Source organism: Oxyura jamaicensis, chromosome 5 (assembly GCF_011077185.1).
Source record: "Oxyura jamaicensis isolate SHBP4307 breed ruddy duck chromosome 5, BPBGC_Ojam_1.0, whole genome shotgun sequence".
In the NCBI taxonomy this organism is placed as follows: domain Eukaryota; kingdom Metazoa; phylum Chordata; class Aves; order Anseriformes; family Anatidae; genus Oxyura; species Oxyura jamaicensis.
In genome coordinates, this window is record NC_048897.1 from 49,149,068 (window position 1) to 49,155,502 (window position 6,435).

Here is a 6,435-nt window from a genome sequence, read left to right on the forward strand (position 1 = left end):
TATTTAACTGGTTTTTTTTTTTTTTTTTTGGGTGGGGGGGGTGGCGGGGGGGGTTGTGGGGCGGCGTGTGTTTTTTGGCCCCCCCCCCCCCCCCCCCCCCCCGCCAGCAATGGCACGAGCTGGCAGCGCTGCCCAGTCTGGCCCCTTTGGTGACACACAGCCTCTGCCACGTCTCAGCTTGTCACTTAGGAGAGGGGCCAGCAGAGACTGGAACAGCTCAGCGTCCCCATCCACATCCCCATCATGATGGTGCTGCCGAGCTGGATGGATCCCGGCCAGCCCAAGGCGAAGGTGATGGGAGCACGAGGCTGAGCCACTTCTGCCACCAGAAGTGGTGACACACAGCTTAGGGACGATACAAGCAACGGGCTGCCACCAAAAATCCGCTCCTATCCTTTATCAAAATCAGTGCCGCTTCGTCGGGATGCTCCGGGCATGATTCAACACTCATTATCTTCATTGTGCTGGAGATTAGGCTGCAATCTTCCCAGATAATAGCGTTATTAGCTCAGTATTATTCTTTCTACATTATTTATTTACTCTCAGTCCAGAACACTCAAAGCTTCCGCTGGGACAGTAATATTGGTTCAGTGGACAACGCACGCCGCTTTTTCCTCTGCCAAAGCCAAGATAGCTCCTGTGTAGGAACAACCCCAGGACAAATGTGCTCTCACCGAGGAGCTCTCTCCGTCAGTAGGAAGCTGCACATATTGCGGACACCCCACCAGGTGCTAATAGGGACAGAAGGGGGCCCTAGGGCTTTGGCACAGGGAAGGGGCTGTCGTGCTCCTGTACCCCTACACTGGGCAGGAGGCTCTGTTGCTGCCCAAGGGACAGCCAGCAGCCAGGGTGCAGCTCAACACAGCTCTTCTTTGGGCTCCCATGACCCTTCTGCCTCCACCGTCTGGCTGGCAGCAACCCTCTCGGGTTGGTTTAGCTCCTGAAACAAGGCCTGGAAAAGAAATTAGAGTCCACCGATTACTCAATGGTAATGGCATGGGTTCCTGACTGTGGCTAAGGTACAAGGGCTGTTTGAGTCACCCTTGGTAAAGGCTGTTGAGGGTTGCTGCTGGTGAAAACACCCAGCCATGGTTTTCTTCTGAGTTGGCATCACGGAGGAGGACGGCTGTAGATGAGTCTTCCTTCACCTTTTCCCTTTCCTTGATGACCTCGGCATGAAGCCCAGGAGCTGACCACCTGGTCCTGCCAACAGCCAGCTCTTCTCAGGGGTGCTATGTGCTGTTAGCACACCACCAAGCTGGGATTAGAGGGACCAACTCGAGGCTGGATGTGTTTTGGCTCACTCTCCCCATGGGTTTTGGTACCCGTGTCCTCCAGTGCTGAGCTCTGCCCCATGGTGCCACTCAATGCTCCCTGGGGAAGAAGCCCCAGCACCATCCTACCACCCACCTGAGCAACGCACACCTCGAGATGGCTGCTTCATGTACATTAGGGTTGCCCTAATCAGGCTTGTTTTTCCTCATTCACTCCTGGAGAACATCACAGCACAGGGGTTCCCACTCCAGGAGCGAGCACCTGTGATGTGCCCATGACAGCCCAACAACCTGGCAGAAGCTGTGGGCTACCTTTGATGTGTGTTTCTTCACTGTTCAAACCAGTCTTTTGTGGAAGGGCTTGGACTGGAGGCTGCTGGTAAAAGCTGCTGTTGTTATTGGGCTACCATCCATCTGTTTGAAACTCGGCTGCCCTGAGCAACTCTGCTGATGGGAAGCAGAGGTTGGAGGCTCCTTTGGACGTGCTCAGAAATCGTCCCCACATCCAGGACTGCTTTTAGAGATGTTTAACCTCATCCATCTTCCAAGCCTCTCAACGCACAGCCTCGTCCCTGGGGTCTGGTGTAAACACTTGGCTTCGGGGGCGGTGAGAGCGATCCGGCGGCGCCGTTACAAGCCATCCTGCGTCAGGAGTGGTGCAATCAGTAACTGCGTGGAAACGCCCCAGAGGAGAACCTGTGGATCTGGCGATGCATCTCTGCATTCCCAGCCCAACCCAGGGGCATCCTGCCAGCCCCGTGCTGCCACAGCCCTCCTGCTCGCTGGCCCAGGAGAGCAGGGATGGGGTACATCAGAGAATGTGCCTGTTTGTCTTTGCTTGCTGCCTGTACTCTACATCAACCAGAGACGTCTGGAAGCAGGCTCTGGATAATATTTCCCCTTTGACAGCCCAGTTCCAGCTTTCTGGAGCTGCCAGCAGCATAGCACCCAGCCCTGTCCCTAAGTGAAGCTCTAGTGAGCCCAGAAGGGACGAATGGTGTTAAACATGTGCCTGCACCTCCTGGTGACCTCAGGAGGGGCATCTCAATTCTCTCCTGCCCTGGGGGCCACCTGCTCACATCTCACCTGGACTCTGCCACCCAAGAGCTGGCCACCACCGCCAGCTTTGCTCCAGCTTTGCCACCGGGACTCGCCTTCCTTGGGCGCTGATGTCCCGGCAGCACAAAGTCCTCCTGATGCCTCCTGGGACTGAGGCAGCAGCTGGCTGACTTACCCAGGACCAAAGCATGGATCCACACCAGAGCAGGGACATGGCCATCCCTCGCCGTGCTGCGCTGCTGGCCCGGCCTCCTCCCAAATGAGAAGCAGCCCAACTAGACGCTCAGCTCGCCGCTGCGCCGCACAAGGCTGCCCAGGGCTGGGGCTGCCAGGGTGTTATCAGCTGCTCTTGTGGCTCTGCAGAGAAGCCAGGAGTCTAAGTGAAGGGTTACTAACTGCATCTTGGCTCTGGGGAACCGTGCTGGACGAACTGCCATATAATCACAGTCCAGCCCAGCCTGCGGGACAGCATTATAATATTTTTCTCTTATCACTGTGCAGCTTTGCTGGCTCTTACTTGGTCTCCTTTATCCACGTGAATGTGGCCAAGAGCAGAGCAGCCTCTGCCTGCAGAATGGCTCCTGGAGTTCCCTTTGTCTGTGGGCTCTGGGCTGTTCCTCCATCTCCTCTCTCCCTTTCTGCCAAGAGACAAGCTCTGCACGGCAGGATGTACATTTACAGCTTGATCTCAGGATGAGCTCAGCCAAGGAGAAGGGCATAATTTCCTGAATATTACAGATCCTCTCTCTGTGAGCTGGAGCGGTGCAAGGTGAGGAGCACCCTGAGCTCACAGGGTGGGTTTGCTGCATTTAACTTCAACCAGGTTCTACTCAGCAGCACCCACTGAAAGCTGCTCTGAAATAATGCTGAATATAGATGGCGTTGGATCATCTTGGCAGACGTATCTGTTCCTCCTGAAGAGCTGACCCTTTTTGTCTGAATAAATCCGCAGTAAATCAGCTTGGAAGAGAAACAAAGAATCTGAGAGACATGAGAAATGCAGCTCTGCATTCCGCTTTTCTTTTCTGCTGCTTCTGATATGAACTCTCCCACACGACTTCTGGCTGAAAACAGGCTGCAATCGACTTAGATCTTAAAAATATTTAATTCAGAGGTGTTGCTTTGTGTGCATGGAACTGAATTCAGCGATTTCTAAACCAGGCCTCCAGCTTTGCAAAAAAGAGTCTCTCCACAACAGATGAGCCCGTTTCTAGCCCAGCCCTTTCCACTTCTGGTTTCGGACAGGTGTGCAGCAGTCACTCCTAACACGATTTGCACACCCTTTACACCCTGTTGACTAAGTAGTTTCAAAACAAACCCCAGACGAACCTCAGCTAACTCCGAAAAACCACCTTCTCTTCATCTTCCTCAAGGAGAACCCGTAGGAAGATGTAAAATTACCCAAATGAGAACTTTGGCATGGCTGGGGTACGGCAGGCTGCGTTAGTCATCAAAGTCGCAGCTGGAGGTTGGCAACCCGCTGGCGACTTGCAAGCGAATTATTTTTATTTTCTGTTTACAAAATAAGAGAAGGAGATTACTGGGGAGGCCTCGAGGCGGGCTGCATCACTGGTGGTGGTAAAACCGAGATGACACAGAGCTGGCTTGCACCAGACGAAGGTGTGCTCCTTCATTAAGCCTGACTCATCCCTCCCAGCAGCAGCAGGGCTGCAGGAGGATGCGCGGAGGCTGCGCAAACCCCGGAGCCGCTGGCTGCCGGCAGCTGCCAGGGGCTGGGCAAAGCCCTGATCCTGCACTCGCAGGGCTCCGGCTGCTGCACGCACAACTGGTGAGACTGGTTGGAAATCGCTGGCTCAGGACTGGGTGCATGCCCTGGCTTTCCCGTCTTCCTCGCTGGGAATTGCTCTTTAGGCTGAGCTTGTGTGGACTGGAGAATGGAGATTTTTATTTTTTATTTTTGTACTAAATTAAGCTGAAGGAATCATTTACTGCTGTTTGAGACTCCTGGACACACAGCGCTGTTAATCTCAGACTTTACAAATTGTAAATTAAGCTTCCACAAATTACAAGATTTTTATATATATAAATATATATATATATAACACACATTGGCTCCCTTCACTGGGGTTTTGTGCTTTCAGAACATGTCTGGGCTCTTTTCCCTGAACACACAGCAGCAGAAACAGCCCCTTTTGCAAAAGTGGAAGGCTATAACGTAACCATCCGGCTACAGATGCAGGAACACATGACAAAGCTCTTTCCTGCAGCACAGCAAGCAGCAAAACCCTCCCAGTTCTGCACTTCTGGATTCAACCGATGTCAAAATGAACTGTGTGTTGGTCCCTCGGTTTCTCAGTGCTCAGGTGCCGGTGAGGAAGAGCAGCACCACGTTCCCCAAGCTGGCCACTTGAATGGGACAAAGGAGTAAATAGCCATCACCCTGCTGAGCCCCAAGTCTTTCTGCTCAACTCACAAAGCAAGCTTGAGGAACAAACCTCCTTCCCAGTCCCTCTGCCTCCTCTAATCCCTCCTCATTAGGGGAAGAAAAGGTCAATATCGAACGTGTTGAAATGAAGCACTAGGAACAAAACACCTCCCTCGCCTGCTGGAGGGTGCTGAAAGAGCCAAGCGTGAACCTATGTTTTCCAGAGCCTCTATCAGCTCAGGGTGACTATTTTGGCTGGCCAATATGCAGCTAAGGAGCCTGATTTCAGGAAGCAATTTGCAATTGGAGGGAAAAGAAAGCACCTGTGAGTGGGTCGTAGCTCAGCCTCCCCAGACAGAGGTTTGGAAATTGTCTGGCAATTTGAGAAATTCAAGAGGAGGTGCACAACCCTACCATGAGGTTGTCGAGGGGATCAGAGGCTCACCACAACAGCTAGCCCTTGGCGAGACTTCCCCAGCTCTGACCAAGGAGCCTGCTTCCCTCCTCGCAACATGTCTTTGCTGATCCAGCCATGTAGCAAAGCCCAACCTGGGCCTGTGCATTCCTCAGCACTACCCCGTCTTTTCAAACTCTGCACAAAGAGACTGTCTTTCCCACCCCACTGCTTCACCCAGCTCTGCAACTCCCTGCTGGCTCACTTCTCTCCAGTACATCTTCTTGCTTCATCTCCACCACCTAGCAGATGTTCTCCAAGCCTAGGATGGATGCAATCAATGGTAAGTGTCTTGCTCCACTTTCATCCCCCCACCTTCATGTTTTCTGCCCCTCATATCTCCTGTTGGCATCTCATCATGCCCTCTGAGACCTGCCCACAGCAATGCTCTCTGCAGTGGTGGCTTCAAAAGACCGTGGTGAGGCCGTCTCCCCGTGGAGACCAACCTCTTCTGCATCCTTGTGTCTGTCCATTCACCTCTTCTCTTAAATCCTTCAGTGCCCTGGGTGGAAGGAAATGCCCCTTTGGTCTGTATGTGCCCCGCACCTCTTGCAATGACATCCTGGGTCCTGCATGGATCTGGCTGGGCTCTATGCAATGAAGATGTCAATGACATGAAATGGTGGAGCAGCAGGCTTCAACGATTGCACCGGGCATTGGCTGGAGCTCGATTTCTCCTACAGCTGGTCAAGGACTTTCTGTCGAAAGGCAGCTGTGAGGGAAATGCCTGCTACTGCAAACAGATACATCCTATGGGACAGTGCCAGTTCTTCTGACATGTCCTCATTCCTTATCTTAACACAACAATAAAACTTTTTTTTCTTTTTTTCACCAGAACTTCTGTGACAAATACAGTTCTTTAATAAATATGAACACATTCTCTTTTGATCAGATTTGGTTTCAGACCAAGTGTTTAAACAACCTGATTTTTTTTTCCTAGGAATGAAAAATTTGATTTTTGACCAACCTGCTGCTTGCAATCTTCAATCTGTTTTAGAACAAACCTTTGTTATGATATATATTTTTTTAATTCAGTGAAAACAGAAATAATGGATACGCACCCAAATGCTCCTTGCGTGTGTGCCAACAATCAAGACAGTTACCTTGGTCTACCAGGTACAACGGTGCCCCAAGGGAGGATATACCACGCAAAATGCTTCCCAAATACAACCACAGTGATTTATGACCACTGAGATTACAAAGATTTTGATGGGTAGCAAGGAGTGATGGCTGATATCCCTCTGGCAGCTTAATTGAATCCC